Source organism: Corvus moneduloides, chromosome Z, assembly GCF_009650955.1.
Source record: "Corvus moneduloides isolate bCorMon1 chromosome Z, bCorMon1.pri, whole genome shotgun sequence".
Lineage (NCBI taxonomy): Eukaryota > Metazoa > Chordata > Aves > Passeriformes > Corvidae > Corvus > Corvus moneduloides.
This window is the reverse complement of record NC_045511.1, coordinates 35609872-35626304: the sequence shown is the minus strand read 5'-3', so window position 1 is coordinate 35626304 and position 16433 is coordinate 35609872.

Sequence of the window (16433 nt, the reverse complement as noted above, 5' to 3'; positions counted from 1 at the left end):
TAAAAATATTTATTCTTTTCATAAAATCAAGCATACAAATAAGCTTCTTCCTATGATTCTGCACCTCAGTATATACAGTAGCACTCCAGATTTATGTGCAGAAAACTGAGCATGTCACAAGCATTGAGTCTTCTTTGTGTCATATGTACTACAGCCTGTGGCTGAAGCCTGATGGACTCTGATCAAAACAGATTTTGTTTCATGCTGTAGGAAGGACTCTCCAACATCATATAACATCCCCTCCACACACAAAATCCCATTCACTGCAGAAAAGTTCGAAATCAGGGTCTTTTATGCAGTCCCCAAATAACACTGCTATTGACCGCAATAAATTAACACTTGTGACCTGAAACAAACAATATAGTAGCTAATTGAGTTAGCAGGGAGTACTTTGACATTTCTTTGCTTATTGGCAGAATTTGTAAAAAAGTGAAATACGATCTTTTTCCCCTGTTAATGTGTAATGAATAAGGAAGAAGAAAATTAAGGGAAGATCTCCAAGGAAGCTTTTGGTGGCACACAACAGGGATCAGAGCAGACATTGCTGGAGTACCAGACAGGGTGTGAATGCACATGCCAATGCACGAAAATTCAAAATTCAGTGTTATCATGATACAAGCTGAAGATCATTAGCAGATGGTATATCTAATTAACACAACAGAACAAGAGAGAAGTGTTGAAATGGGGCTTTTTAGCACTGTAAAAAAATTTCTAACAGTAATTATTCTCTCTTGTTCCACAGAAGAGACTGAGATTCAATTCTTAAAAGTATAGTGAAAACTATAGAAAATACAAAAATCTACATCACAAAGTATCTATGACATTAGAAGATCACTACTCTAAATTACCAATTAAAAAAAAAGACATCTCAAAACTGAAGGCCACAAAAAAGCTTGTTCCTTTCTCCAGCTTAAAAAATTCCACATGCAGAAACTTGGAGAGGTATTTTTAAGAAGGTACATTCTATTCACCATGCACAATGTAAATGTCAAGCCAGTACCTTGAATTTCATCCAGAAACTCACAAATAGGTTTTGAAGGTCACAAAAGTCTAGTATTATGCCCTTCATATTGGGTTTTTGGCTTAAAACTAGGACAGAGCAGTCACTGACTTTGAGGGCCTCCATTGCAACCCAAATGCAGAAGATTAATCAATTAATATGAGTATGAACTCGGAATGAACTATAGCAGGAAAAAGGAAGGCAGTACTGATGGGCTGGTCAATCCAGTCTGAATAACAGATGTATTCAGATCTGTGTTTTTAAAAATTGTTGCTGTCTGTAAACAGATGGAGTGCTTTAACAGCACCACAGGCTCTTTCTGGGAATTGAGGTGACATGAATACATAGTCAGAGGATCCTGTCTTTCCCCCTAATATTTTTTATATAGGCACACGACATAAATGGGAAGAATTCCATGTAATGGAATTTATTTCACATTCTCATGAGAAAATACTGAGCTGAGCTTTCTGATGCAGAGCCTGCAAAGTAGTCTGTGTCTTTATCATCATAAAACAATTTATCTTGTATCTGCTTCACATGAGACTGAGCTACAAAATCACTCAGGATAAGCAGGGAAGGCTGTGGTAAATGGTCAGGTTTTCACAGTATTGCTTTAAGGTGGTGAATTGATGAAGTTGGTTGAGGAAATCAAGAGCTGAGTCTCTTGCTTACCTTGCACCTTGCTTAAGCAAAGCCTAACAACTGAACATTGAAGCAGAGGTCTCATGGCCTGATGTTATTTCAGCGAGGCACAGAAAAACACCTCACCCCTGTACCAGCCAATTTCCACACTCTTTTTAACACAAGAAAACAACCCTTGTTATAAATCTGGTTCATTAACAAGATATGGTTGGGCACAAAGACCCTCTGAAGAAGGTCAGGCAACCTTTACTGCAATCTCAGTATGTGGAGGAGGACCAAAGTGTTTATTGCACCACTTCTGCCAATTATAAATCCTGACTAAAAGTAAGTGAGACCCTCATTAAGCCCCCTTAATAGATTAACTTATCTTCCTTTGGGATGCAAACAAAGCAGAACATGTGTTGTGCAATGCATGTATGACCAAAGCCGCCAAACACCACCTATAATATGTGATTTATATATTATATAAAACTATAAATTATATAAAAGGGAGGCTTCAGTGCAGAAAATGCTGAAGGAGGAAAACATCTCTGGAGCGGGGAAATAATCTCTGCCTTCTTGGCATCCATCTATGAACTGTGTCTCTCCTCATCTCCTGAAGGGATGCCCTTAGGTGGGCTTTACACCTCCAACTGCTTTGTAGCACACCTCAGAATATTCATTTTCATATATACACCACTATTAGAATATCTCTTATGGCACCTTCTGATGTGACACATACTAACACTCTGTATTTAGTGCATTTATCACTGGCAATCCTGAACGTGCTCTTCTGTTGCTTCAATAAACCTCATTACTGTGAATCTGGATTGTGCACAGAGTGCAACCAGACCTATAGTGCTGGACTGGTAAACTGCACCTGTGCTTCAACTTTTTTGAACTCGACCAGACTTACAGTGCTAAATTTACTACAGTCAGAAATTAAATCCAGTTACACCCAGACCATCTGATCTTTGAGTACAAGCTGGGAGGGAAGGTATATTTTCTGCTAAATTCCCATACCCTTGAGGAAACAAAGGGCTCTACAATTCCTTTATTGAGTAGAACTGTACATAATTCTGTACACAGAATAGCTGCACAGAAGCTACAATATTAAATCCTCCATTAGATACAGGTTGCAAGAATTATTGCAAGAATGAGCCCCTGCAAGAGGAAGATTGCTCTACGTGCTTTAAGAGTGGGCCAATAAAAGATTCACTTTAATCTCTCACCACACTGATCCCTCTGAAATAGCCAGCCCTCTGTCCTAGAAGAGTACCAGGCATTTCCAAAAAGAAGGGCGTATGCCCACAAGATGTTGCTGGTAGGAGGTTCTGAGTATTGGCAATCGTGTGTTCTCACTTGAAGCTTCAGCTTCCATCAAGTCAGTTCCAGTTATGTCACTTGCTTCTCTCTGTAGATGTATGGCAAGCAGGCGATGAGAAGGCAGGTACCTTTTAAGGCACTATGGTTTTTTTGCACTGTACTTTGTATTTTACAAGGTATAAAAATAAAAAATATCCACATCAGATAGATAGACAGTGAGATCAATACAACTTCAGCTGAGTGGTATGATTGACACACCTGAAGGGCAGGTTGCCATCCAGAGGGACCTGGACAAGCTCAAGAAGTGGGGCCATAGGAATAACATAAGGTTTGACAAGACCAAGTGCAAGGAGCTGCACCCGGACCAAGGCAATCCTTTATATTAATACAGGCAGGGGGATGAACAGATGGAGAGCAGCCCTGGGGAGAAGGACTTGGGGGTGCTGGTGGGTGAGAGGCTGGACATGACCCAGCCATGGGCACTCACAGCCCAGAGAGCCAAACGTGTCCTGGGCTGCATCCAAAGCAGCGTGGGCAGCAGGGGAGGGAGGGGATTCTGCCCCTCTGCTCTGCTCTGGTGAGACCCCACCTGGAACACTGCATCCAGCTCTGGGGTCCCAGCACAGGAAGGACAGGGACCTGTTGGAGTGAGTCCAGAGGAAGGCATTTTCTTGCAAATGATTTTCATTCTAATTAAAACAACCTTTCTTGAAAAAACCTCTATAGCTCATCATATCGTTAATAACAATATTAGTATTATATTGACAAACTTTTTTAAAGCAGTGAACCTTAGCCTGGCCAAATGTTCCAGTTTCTGTAAGTGAAATTCTTTAGTAATGCATGCAGCACAACGGGGCTTTTTAAAAGACCTTATGATTACTGAAAAAACCGTCCCTATAACTTGCTTTCTCTTTACTACTAGTAGAAAAGGGGCAACACTCCTTGGTACTCCAGCTGTTTGAGAAGAAACACAATAGATTTTTTTTGCTAACATTTCTAAAGTCAGTGTGAGGAAGGGAAAAAATCTCTGAAGGTATAACTGACTTTTAATCAAAAGCAGTGCAATTTTGAAATATAGTATTCATAACATTAGGTGATAAAAGTACTTTGTCTAAAAACTCAGGATGCATTTGCAGTCTGTATTCTTATGAATATGGTAAGCAAAAAAAATAATGTTATGCTGTTAAATACTACTAAAGAAACTATTCTTGCTGACTTGCTTAAATAAGTCAGACAATTAAAGTAGCAAATGAGGCAAAGGACAGCAATGTATTTGTGTGTCCAAAGAACAGCGACAAAGCTGGTGAGGAGTCTGGAGCACAAGACATGATGAGTGGCTGCGGTAGCTGGGGTTGTTTAACCTGGAGAAAAGGAGACTCAAGGGAGTCCTTATTGCTATCTACAACTCCCTGAAAGGAGATTGCAGTGAGGTGGGGGCCAGTCTCTTCTCCTAAGGAACAAGGGACGGGATGGGAGAAAATGACTCAAGTTGGACCAGGGGAGGTTTAGATTGGATATTAGCTAAAATTTCTTTGCCAAAATAGTTATCAAGCAGTGCAACAGGTTGCCCAGGGAAGCACTGGAATCACCATCCCTGCAGATAATTAAAACTCATGCAGATGTTGCACTTAGGGATACAGTTAAGGGTGAACTTGGCAGTGTTAGGTCAGTGGTTGGACTCCATATCTTAGGGGTCTTTTCCAGCCTAAATGATGCTATGAACCTATGATACACTTTACATAAAAGGGTCATGGCAAGCTTCAAACTTCCTTGTGAACAAATTGTAAACAACCAGAGTTTGCAAATTATTCACATTTTTGAAGAAATTTACTCTCTTAAAAACATGAGTGTCATCATTATAATAGTTCAGATATATTTTTCAAACAGAAAATTTAGTCACAGAGCGAAACTTGTTTGCACAGAATAAAAAAGCCGACATTGCAATGATTTGTCTTGGTATTAGAATTGCATTAAGTAGTAATGGTTTCAAGTTATTAAATATGTGTTTTTATAAAAATGAAGAGCTGAATTTACAAAAGTTTGAGGACCTTTGAGTGTGAAACATTGGCTTATCCCGTTACAAATTCAGCAGGTGCCTGTTCTGAAGCCGAGATCCTGATCAAAATATTTCAAAGTTCAAAGGGATTCTGTCCTTAGGTTTTTTCCTCAGAATGTTGAGGACACTCTTTTGCTTAATTAGAGTTGATATAAAAATCCAAACAAAGTATTTCTTACATTTTTTTTTCCTATTCTCAACCTCTCCAACTCATGATGCAAAACATCAGTAAAAAAGGCAGTAAGGAAAATATTCTGTCTTTAGAGGAAGTAATTTGTTCAAGAGTTACATGATTGAATATCTTAAACTAAATGAGAGTTTTTTTCTTTATGCATCGAAGACCTTTGTGTGTGATTTGAAGCCATCATCAAATTCTGCATTAACAGACACCTCTTAAATGATACCTAAGTGTGCATAGCTGAACATTTTACTTTCCTTTTCTCTCACCAGTGTAAACCAGAGGTTAGTCAGCTGAAGTCAGGCTAAGTTAAATCACTGAGCATGAATATAAGTTGAGAACCAGGCCACTGGTATTTGAAGACAGATAAAGTCACATAGTATCAATTTCTTTTACTGAAACCAGTGTTCTTGCAGGGCCAAATGACCAAGAATCTCATTAACTGCCACGAAAGAGGAGTCGGTTGCCATGGTAACGCAGCTAGCGCTGGCTTTTTTACTTGAAGAAATTAATTTTTTGAAAACTATTATAAATACCTCTGCAAATGAAAGAAGAGGATTGGCAAAAGTGGGGTCAAATCTGAAAGCATCAGAGACCAGGATTTTAAGAAGAAGAAAATGAAGATTTTGCAAGATAATATGACTGGATTACAGAAAAGGTAGAAAATCCTGGAATACTATTGGAGAAATAATATGTAAAACTGCAAGCAGAAATTGTGTAGAAGATGTCAAATCTGTTTAAATGTGTCAATGCAGGATGAGGGGAGAAGCTCATTTAGGGCAAAATAAACTCTATTTTTAACTCAACAGAGAACTGGAGAATATGCTTGTGAGAAAGCCATCCTTTTACTTCATCCTTCTAATCTGACAGAACCCTTCTTATGAATGGTACAACATGGGCTTAAGATCTCTAAACACATTTCTCTGGGACCAGTGCTCTCTGCAAAGCAAAGAACAGCTGCACTGTGAGAGGATTGAGATCTGACTTAATATTTTGCCCATAATTGGGATGAATTCCTTAGTGGATTAAAAGTTAACCAAAAATTTCCTGTCTTGTATTTTATGTTACACTTTAGGATAAGGAAAACTAATTCAACTGAAAAGTGAGGTAGGGCACTATAAAATCCAAAGGAACTGGGTGCTCTCTGAGCACTGTATAAGAGGTGGTGTGTCCTCATTTCATTTTTCTTTCTCATGTTTTATTTTTGGAATAAAACTAGATTATTTTCACATTTTCCCTGGTGAATTGCACCCTGCTGAAGTTGAATAAAAATTAATTTAGGCTGGTACAATGCTAGGCAAAAGCTCAGGCATCTGCTTTTACAGACAGATGAGAGGCTTTTCTACCTCCTCCATCATCAAAACCAGCCAGTGAAGTGTGCCTGTATGACATGATAAGGTCATTTCAATGCTCAGCTACAACCTTTGCCTGTGCAATGTTTCTGGTAATACTTAGACTTTGTCATCTACTCAGAATAGGATGAGAAACAAAAAGGAAATAAACACATTATTAAAAGCTGAAGTTAATGCATTTGTGACGGTAAATCCACCTAAACCTCCACAACATTTGAAAGTTTGAATACGACTTGTGCCACAAAAATGCTGTGCAATTAGCAACAATAGTATTGAAAATGAACCTTCATTTTTTCACATTACCTATTGCAGTTCTTTTGCACGAACAATTCAGGACATTTTGAACAAGAAAATGTGTAAGCTGAACCTGCAAATAAAGAAATGTGAGAAGGTATAGACTGCCCTGGATTTATTTTTTTTCAGTAGCAATTACGTTGGAGAAATATGCACCAAGATGTTAAGATAATGTGGATAAATGCCAGGTTATACACTTCATGAATTAAAAAGAAATGTAGCTTAAATGAAGAGAAGTCAATAAAAACATGAAAGTAAGAGAGCCATTAAAAATGTATTTGAGAAACAAACTCAGCAAATAAATCTGTTATCAATAGCTTGATAAGCTTGATCATGAGGAGAACTTAGTCCGTTTCATTGATTAATTAAGTCTAACAAAAGAGTTTAGATACTTGGAATAAGTAAATTCCATGTGAAAGCCTAGCTGGTTCATAAATATCTCAGAAAAAAAAAAAATTAGACATGTAGATTTTCTACAGTTTTCTGTTCAAAAGCATGCTCCAAATCCCACAGAGATCATCAAGGCCTTCCTGTGATTCTCTTCACTTTGAATTGGTTCTTTAGATGTCTTCCTGCCTCCTTACCTGGCTCTATGTGGAACTCACTGAAAAATAAGAAAGGTAAAATTCCATTTACATGAGTTGATCACATGATGCTAATGATGAAAATTTGCCCTAGTATACTCTCCTACTATCTATTTCTCTTTTCATGCCACAGTTTAATAGTTTTGACTCAGAATTACCTTTTTGGTTGATATTGAAATTTCTCATTTGCCTTTCTGCTCAAATGATAACATTTGGGAGGAAGCATGTGCTACCTTCTGAATTCAAATAGAATTTTAAAATGGTCAACATTTTAGTTGCAATTGTTCTCAAGGTGCTTTAAATAATGGGAAAGGCAGAACTCAGATTTCATAAGATGCATGATTAAACTAGGTAATCAGCTCTTACAAGGCATAAAAAGCCTCCGAGAATCAAACATTTTCTAATCTCCAAAGAATATTGTCCCCCTATTAATTTTACATGTCATTGCATGAAAGTGTGAGCTAAGTAATACAATTCTTGTAAGATATAAAATAAATCACTGCTTGCCAATATGCCTAATGCAGATACTGAGAACTATGCTGTCATTATTTTTCTACCACCATTTTAACGCTGCAAAGAAAAGCACTGAGCACATATGGAGAAGTGAGGAAGTTCCCACAGAAATGCTTAGTGATCAAGTTTAGTAATTCTCCATTGCTTTTTGCATGTCTGTTAGAGTAATTCCTAGATGCTTGACTTCTTGCTCTTTTTGAAAAGACTGCATAACTTCTGCTCAGCCTGAGAAACTCTAGTACAATATGTACATGAAATAAAAAGAGATGCCACAGTTCTCCAGGGGTGCCATATTAAACACATGAATACTACTGTTATGCATAATGAACCCTGGAAGAGGCAAAAGCCTTTTGCTCAGTCACTTTTGAGATTGTTGAAAAAGACTATGATGAAAATCATACAGTTTGCACTTATGGCATATTTCATCGGGGAAGAAAAGACAGAGAAAGTCCTCTTGAAAATTTTAGCAGGAAACTAATTGTAATTTTATGCCTGGTTTTTGGTAACCACAATATGGATCATTAGCTGATGTAAATTACTTTCACTATTCATGATAAGATTTCTTGAAAATATAAAGGTCCTCCCTTAGAGAAGAACTTGCCAATTTGGCTAAAAATTCTCCAAGAAAGAAACTATATACTGTATGCGCACAGAAACTTAAGTGAATTTTCATCATCTATAGGCTGAGAAATACTCCCTCAGGAATAGAGAGTCTGGTAGAAAGGTTACAGCTGCTGAGCAGGAAGCACAGTTGTACTCAGGCAGCAGGCTGGACAAACCAAGACTTCAGGCAAAAAATAAGCAAAATATTGGAAAATGCTGGTAGTTAACCACAGAAAATGTACCATGTCTCTTTGCATGCAGGGAGTCAGAGCTATAGACAAATACCTACTGGAGAAATTAATATTTTCTTCTTCTGTGAGGAAGAAGAGTGCCAGCAAAATGGAATGAGATGTTGTCATGGGAAAAGGTGAGATTTCCTCTACTCTTAGTATTTAATTTGTCTGTCAGCACCTCAGGAAAGCTGAGCTCCTTGTGCCAAACGAGTCTGTCAGAGTCCTTTTATGGGGACTCTTCACTGAGCAGTCCTGCTGGATCGGAGGGTGGTTCAATTGACTTAGTCAGGCACACACACCAACATAACATACCAACAAGCATAAGGGAGACCCCTCAGTGGGTCTACTCGCTTTATGAACACTCAGTGGATCTTCCTCTTTATTTATGTTTCCTGCTGCCAGCAAATGCCATCACCTGTGAATGACCCACTCCAACAGTTTACAGAATAACACTCTTTCTTAATAGAATATTGTGACAGGTTAAGGTTCAAGGATTGACTGACACCGAAAATATATTCAAAGCAATATACAGACAAGCTCTAATCTCCAGTGAAAGTATTCAGCACACATGGTGTGTGATTCTTACCCAATAATCATGTCTTTGGGAGAGAAGACAGGTTCAGCCCAATCCTATTAGTTACAATGGACTCTTTCCTAAGCTTTCCCCTATTCTCAACTTATTTCTATACTGTTTCTTTATGTTTAGGTGGAGCTTGAGTGGCTCTAGTCATTCATACCCTTGTTACTGATTGGTGTAAAATTATCTCACTTCATTTTTAAAGACACAGTCAAAAGAAATACAGAGCACATGCCCAGTGAGTGGTGATCAAACCTTGGAAGTAGGTACCTTTGTGTTGCGGGTTCGGTTTGTAACCGGCCGGAAACACCAATTTAGTGTAGTGGTTTGGTCCAAAATACTCATTACTGTTTATCTTCTGTGAGATAAGAATTAGGAGAAATGCAAAGTAGGCACCAATCTTGAAAGAATATAAAGAAGTTTATTAACAGACCTAAAAGAAGGGAAAAAAAATTATACCACCTTCAGAACTCTCCTCCTCCCCCCACCTTCCTCCCTTCTCCCACTGACAATGTAAAAAGACAACCCTTAAGATGTTCATTCAGTCTGTTTACCACTTCTATAATAACCTTGTTGAGTTCATTTAGGAAGAGAAGTCTCTTCTTGCTCGTGCTGTGAAAACATTATCACAACAAGACAGCTGCCCACTTCCAAATATTGTTCAGTCCATTTAGGAAGAGGAGTCTCTCTGTTCGCAATGTGAGCCCCTTCCCCCGACTTGCAGCTTTTCCCGCAACTGCTTTCGAGGGTCCACTCTTGAAGGTTTTTGGGGTACAATTTTAAGGTTGAGCCGTTCAGAAACAAAAACAGAGGCCCTTCTCCTTCCCTGGGAGCAAAGGGTCTTCCTCATCTTCATCTCTAGGACTATCTCTGGGAGCATCTCTAGGAACTGAGGTTTTCTCCTTTCCCTTTGGAGCAAAAGTCCTCATCTGGTCCATCTCTCCCTGTCCAAACTTCTCATGAAATTACAGCTGCGTCAGCATCTGCCTATCTCAGCGCAGGTGCTTTTGCTCACGAGTTGAACACTCCACCCCCCATATCTTCACGATATTACAACGGGATACTCTGATATATCATAGCTTCACAACAGAATTTCAGCTTTAAGCATCTCCTCTTTCTCTTCCCTCAGGATTTCAGCTCTTCACAGCACTAAAAGGGTTAATCTCACCTCAGCCTTGCAGCTGTGTGGTTTATCACTGTTGGTCACCTGGCCTCTGCCGGACAGAGGTGTCACTTTCGCTGAAATCTTGGCCGCAGTGGAGGGGCGGGGGGGGTTCCGAGCCGCTCTGGCTGCCCACAGCCCTGCTGGGGGGGGTCATCCTGGAGCCGTGGCCCGGCCCGGCCTGGCCCGAGCAGGGGCCGGGCCCGCTGGCCCCCACACGGGGCCCGCAGCCACCTGTCCCAGCACCGGAAACGAGAGAGAGCTTGGGGGGGAGTTTGTCTATTCTTAAGTGTGGATCACAGAGGTGGTCACAACTTTAAGTGGCTTAAAGAATTGTCCATATTCAAACTGGCCAGCTGATAGGTTCTATCAGTTCCCAGAGGAAACTGTAAGCACCCCTTAGCAAGGACAACTCTTCCGGGACTATGCTTGCTAACCTATGACACTTTGTGATGGTGCTGGCTCAGCAGCTAGGACATCTTCTCCTATCTCCCCTTGCTGTGCAGCTTCTCAACCACAAAGTACCATCAAGTTCCCCTCCTCCCTGCAAGGATTTCAAGAGAGCCTGGCAGCAGTGTCTCCATTCCACTCCACCCTCTGTTCCACCCTGTTTAGCAGGTGCTATGGTTGCAGATTGTGGGTGCAGGGAATCATCATGGAACAGGCTTCAGGCATGCCAACCACATTCCACCCAGGGAGCAGCAACTGTATTTTACCCTGGAATTTCCGTGCTGTTATAGCTTCTTTTAGGATATGAATATAACTTCTTAGTTTCCTCTGATTTTACCTCCAGTCACCTTTCTACAGTTGTAAACAAAGAATGACAATTAAAAGATCAGAAAGTGTATTTTTACACAAAGGAAAAAAAAGTAAAACCAAAAAAATATGGTATTCCTATCTTCTGCTTTCTTCTCACCTTAGCCCATCATCATTCTTGCCATTTCTCCTCTATCTTCATCAACTTTCCACTATCTCCCCTGGAAGGATCTTCTCCAGTCTTTGCTCTGGTTTGGATCTAACTACAGAGGCAGGCTTATAGTATATGCATGTACATATGTATAAAATCTGTTGGGTTTTCTGTTCCCACCTGCAGTGAATATTTAATTCACTAAAGAAATCCACAAAACTAATTTTGCTTTGATTTGATGTACAATTTTATTTCAAATTCAGTTACAGTACTGTGTCAGACAAATTCAGGTACATTCTTCTAAAAGACTCTGTTGAGGCTTCAGTGCCTTTCTGATGCTCTGTGCATTTACAGGTATTATTTTCTCCACCTATGTGTTCATGTAGTCAGTAATTTCTTACAATTAATCACATTTTAAAAAATTGACTGCACTGTTGGAAGAGTACTGAAAACAATGTAGAATTGTTCTGATATTAGGAATCTAACGCTGCATATCTTAGATACATAAATAATTTTATGAGTTTGGTAGAACTATTTGTGTAACTGGTCCAGTGAATCTGAGAGTACTTACAATCTCTGTGAAGTGTAAGTAAGATGTTACTGGCATGAAAGGGCAGAACAGCTGCTTCAGCAGAAATGCCAGGAGTTTGTTTCGGAGGCTGCAGTCACCTCTCCCTTTCTGTGCAGGTTTGGGGGGGTTTTGACCATGCTTCATTAGAAAATGAAGCATAATCACAACAGTCTTGCTAACAAGAGACTTTGCACATGCAAGACAAATGATTAGCATTGCCACCCTCCCAAATGCATAGGTGATCACGGGACTGATTCCATGCTTAGGTAGCCCAGGCTTATGCAGCCAAAACAAAAAAAATTACTGTTTTGCATTTGTAGCTCTGTTTATTCTTACCATATAAAAATCAAAATAAACACTTGGATCCCTTAATCATCTCCTCAAGAATCCTAGTTTCCAGTTCCAGTAAGTTGTTTGTCAGCATTAGATGCTGGGACTAATCTTCAACATTTTTCATGATGTACTTTCAGTTTTTTTAAATGTATCTTTTCTTCCCATTTATCATGAATTTACTGTGTATAGACTGATCTATAAGTAAGCATTGCTTGGGGATTGTTATTCTATTCAAAATATGAAATGGAGTACAAACGTTTGTTCTTCTTTGAATATCTTTGCAAAATGTGTTATGCATTAATTACAAAGTTACAGATTTTAAAAGTTGAAGATATTGAGAATGAAAACTATCCCCTAATCAAGCAGATGTATAAAAGCTTTGGTACTTCTTTTCCCAAGCAAAGGAGTTCATCAACAACATGCAGTGTTGCAGTGGTACAAGAGGACCAGATGAAGTCTCAGCATAATCTCACTGCAACATGCATGAGTTGAAGGTTGTAGATTAAGTCAAAGAGAGGCAAGAGATCACCCTATTTCCCCTCCAACTTGGGACACAAAACAGGTTGTTCTACCAAAGGTTTGGATGAATCACAAGAAAGCCCTTAAGGACGCTTCACCATTGCACTGTTAATTCCACCCACCATATCACCTTCTTATTTAAATAGATTGTTTGTCTTTCATCATACAATCTTTTACAGCAGACACTTTTATTTCAAGTCTTTAACAGACAATATGCCATCTTCCTTTAACTTTTTCACCCCTAAAACTCACTTTAGGATGGTTGAAGTAACTGCTGTTATCTATCTCACTTCTGAGTCTCCTCGAAGTTGCTCTCAGGTCTACCATTCCCATGAAATTCTCTCAGAAAATTCACTTTTCATTTTAAGGACAGGATCACTTACTTAATCGATGTTAAGTACTACATTTTCCACAGACCAAAGAGAGAGAGATCAGACTGGCACTCTCTGATCATTTTTACTATGTCTGAAGTCTGGAAAATCAAGTTCCACTGCAAAAGCCAAATTTAGGACATTTATGAAAGCACTGCCTAGTTGATTTCAGCAGGTATTTTACCATGCTTAGGTTTGTAGTTACCAGTTCCTTACTTTTAAGTATCCTATTAAAAAAATAAGGATTATTATCTTTTCAGTGAATTGTCTCTTTTGTAAAAAACACCTAATTTCAAGTCTTGTATAGAATGTAGCACAAAGAGAAAAGAGAAAGACAACTTCTCTCATTGTGGAATCTTCCCAGAGAGGTTGCTAAAATTCAAGGAATCAGTTCTTCAGAAAATAAATTCAGAGGACGCATGTTATCCTAGATCAGAGTTCAAAGTTTCCCACAAGCAAAAAACTCCAAGTTAGAGTCAGCTGCAGACATGAACTGGGGGAAGCATCTCACTCAGTATTTTTTGAAAAATTTTGAAGACCCCTGTCTGGTGAATGTAAGAGATCAATGAAATGCTGCTGCAGTGGTCACAGAAGACCTCTTGATTATATAGAAAGAAGTTGTTGGATAGGGGAAGTGTGTCACAATTTTTGTTCCATGTGCAACATTTTCACAGACCTTTCAAGGGAAGTTATTGTAACTGAGACAAGTATCTAGACATCTCTTCTCGCAAGGGTAAACTGCAACAAATTTTAAAACATGAGGAGAGGGAGGTGAACAGTCAATGGACCATGCAAGATCTGCTCTCTGTAACATGCAGTTCAACAAGAACATTGCCATATTGAGCTGATGAATCTGACAGTAGCATTTGTCTTAGCAAACATTCCTCTTCATGCCCTGGATCGTCCAGCCATGAAAAAAACCACAGACTATAATTTAAAGAATATTGGCCTAATCTGTGTGGCTCACTAGCTGAGAAAAATTCAGCCTGCCTGTCCTTTCTGAAGCATACAAAAAGGAAAAAAAATTAAGGATAGAGCATTCGTCTCCTGCAATCATAAGATTACTAAGGTAGAGGACTGAGACCCTGTGCTTTGAACACTGCTCTGTTAGAAGCATCACAACAGCTTGGGAATGTGGTTACTGAAACCCACCAAAACAGGCAGTGCAGACTTTGGAAATAAGAACTGCAGGAAATCCCATGACTAGAGGACTGGTAGACAGATCTATATTAGGAATACACAGAAAAGGTAAACAATCAGTAATTCACTGTCACCTGAAGAACTGTTCTGGACCTTTTTAAGAACACAATAAGGCCTGTTTACAACTTTCTAGGGAAAAAAAATTCACTGTTAGAGATGCTTTTGAGGGCAAGAACAATCACAGGAATACTTAAACTAGTAAATTAGATCTCCATCAGATCTCTAGCAGTTCATAAATACCATCAGCAGTACTTTGCTCCCCCATGAGGAAAGTAAATAGAAGTTTATTACAATGCCTAGGACAGGGATTGTGCCAGTAACAAAGCCTAAAACTATCTCCAGATCTCTTGTCCTACGATCTTCTGCTAGACCCTAAGGTAATTTATTTACTAGTGGCTATAATTTTCAGAGATATTGTCTTTGGGAGTTTTTCTGCAAGAGTCATCTCTTGAAACTTTTTTTTTCTTTTGCCAAAGTAGAAATTTAAATACAATAAAAAATATGGGAATTAAACAAATGCACGAAAAATATATTCTGGACTGTATAACAAAATCCCCAAGCAATAGTGTGTTTTTCCTCATTTACACATTATATTAAGCTTTGGTGAATTAAAGTGTATTCCCACTTAGATCCCTGCAGTGCAGAGCTGAATGAAATACCACATTCATTTGGCAAGCAGACCCTAGGAGGAGGGTCTCACCATGGCCCATAATTCACTGTATGTCTGAATATTTTGAGTGGCCAATGTTTTATTAGCGCATAAACCAGTAACAGTTCTTGTGACAAGATCCTTGACTTAAAATCATATCAGAGCAAGTAGATAAGAAAACCCAAGGAAAGGTAACCAAGGTAATACTATTTTTTATTTCTATTTTTTGGTAGACTAATGGGTTTTTTCTTTTCATTTTCCTTGTCATGTGTTTGAAATGGAACCAGGGACTTGGAAAGTCAGCTGGAATTTACACTCTGCAGACCCCATACAGTTCTGGCTCCACTTAACAGTTGGCCTTAGCACTTTTGTCAGTACCAGTTCACTGCCTGTCTGTATCTGTGAATAGTATCTCTGAGGAATATTCATTAATAATGTGCAGATATATTTTGACAAAATTAAAGAAGCATTAAGAAGCACATGTGATGACAATTATAAATAGGGTGAACTGAACTACAGCTTTAATAGAAATAAATCTATTTTTGGCTGGGTTTGACATCCTACAGTTTTGAGACACAAAAGTTAGCCAGAACACACAATCTCTGACATATTCAAATAAAGCAGTTAAACAGGCAGTGTCTTTTCATTTATAGTCTCAAATAATGGGAGATCTATATAATGTTCATTATAAGCTTCTAAATCTTTAAAACAACTCCATAATCTCTTCATTGATAACCAGCCACAGAACACTGTTCTTAAACAGGTGAGCACTAAGAGCAGCAAGAGCTTTCCAAAGCTCTCCCATTAGCAGGTGCCAAGCTCCAGCTGACTTGTTGAGCAGAATGCAACTCATTTCATATTTGAAATACACCACAGGGAAAGAACTCTCTGGGAAAAATGATGCAGTTTGACAGACCAATATGTAGGTCAGAAGAGATGCAGGCTACATGGCTGTTGTTAAAGCCAAACTCTGAGACAAAAAGAGAAGACATATATGTATTAATCAGACACACTCTATCTGAAACAGGATGATAGATCACTCTGATTTTCAGCTCAGCTCTGATTTCATTACATCATTTTTTATTGATTTGGAAAGGTGTTTGAGGTTGATGGAGAGCAGAGATATTAACAGAAAGTCTTGTATCTGGACAGGCCTCTTCACATAATCCTTTAAATACCATCTATGCTGCAAAACCCCCTTCCCTTACATTATACACTCACTTCTGTTACATCACCATGTCAAACACTTCACTGTGCTCCAGAACTTCATAAAAAACATGCAACAGAAAGAAAAGCAATCCAACAAAAAACATTCTGGATTCTCTGTTTATTATACAGAGAGAGAATGAGGCTATCTGGGCAACCAGAAAAGGCAGTGTGAAAG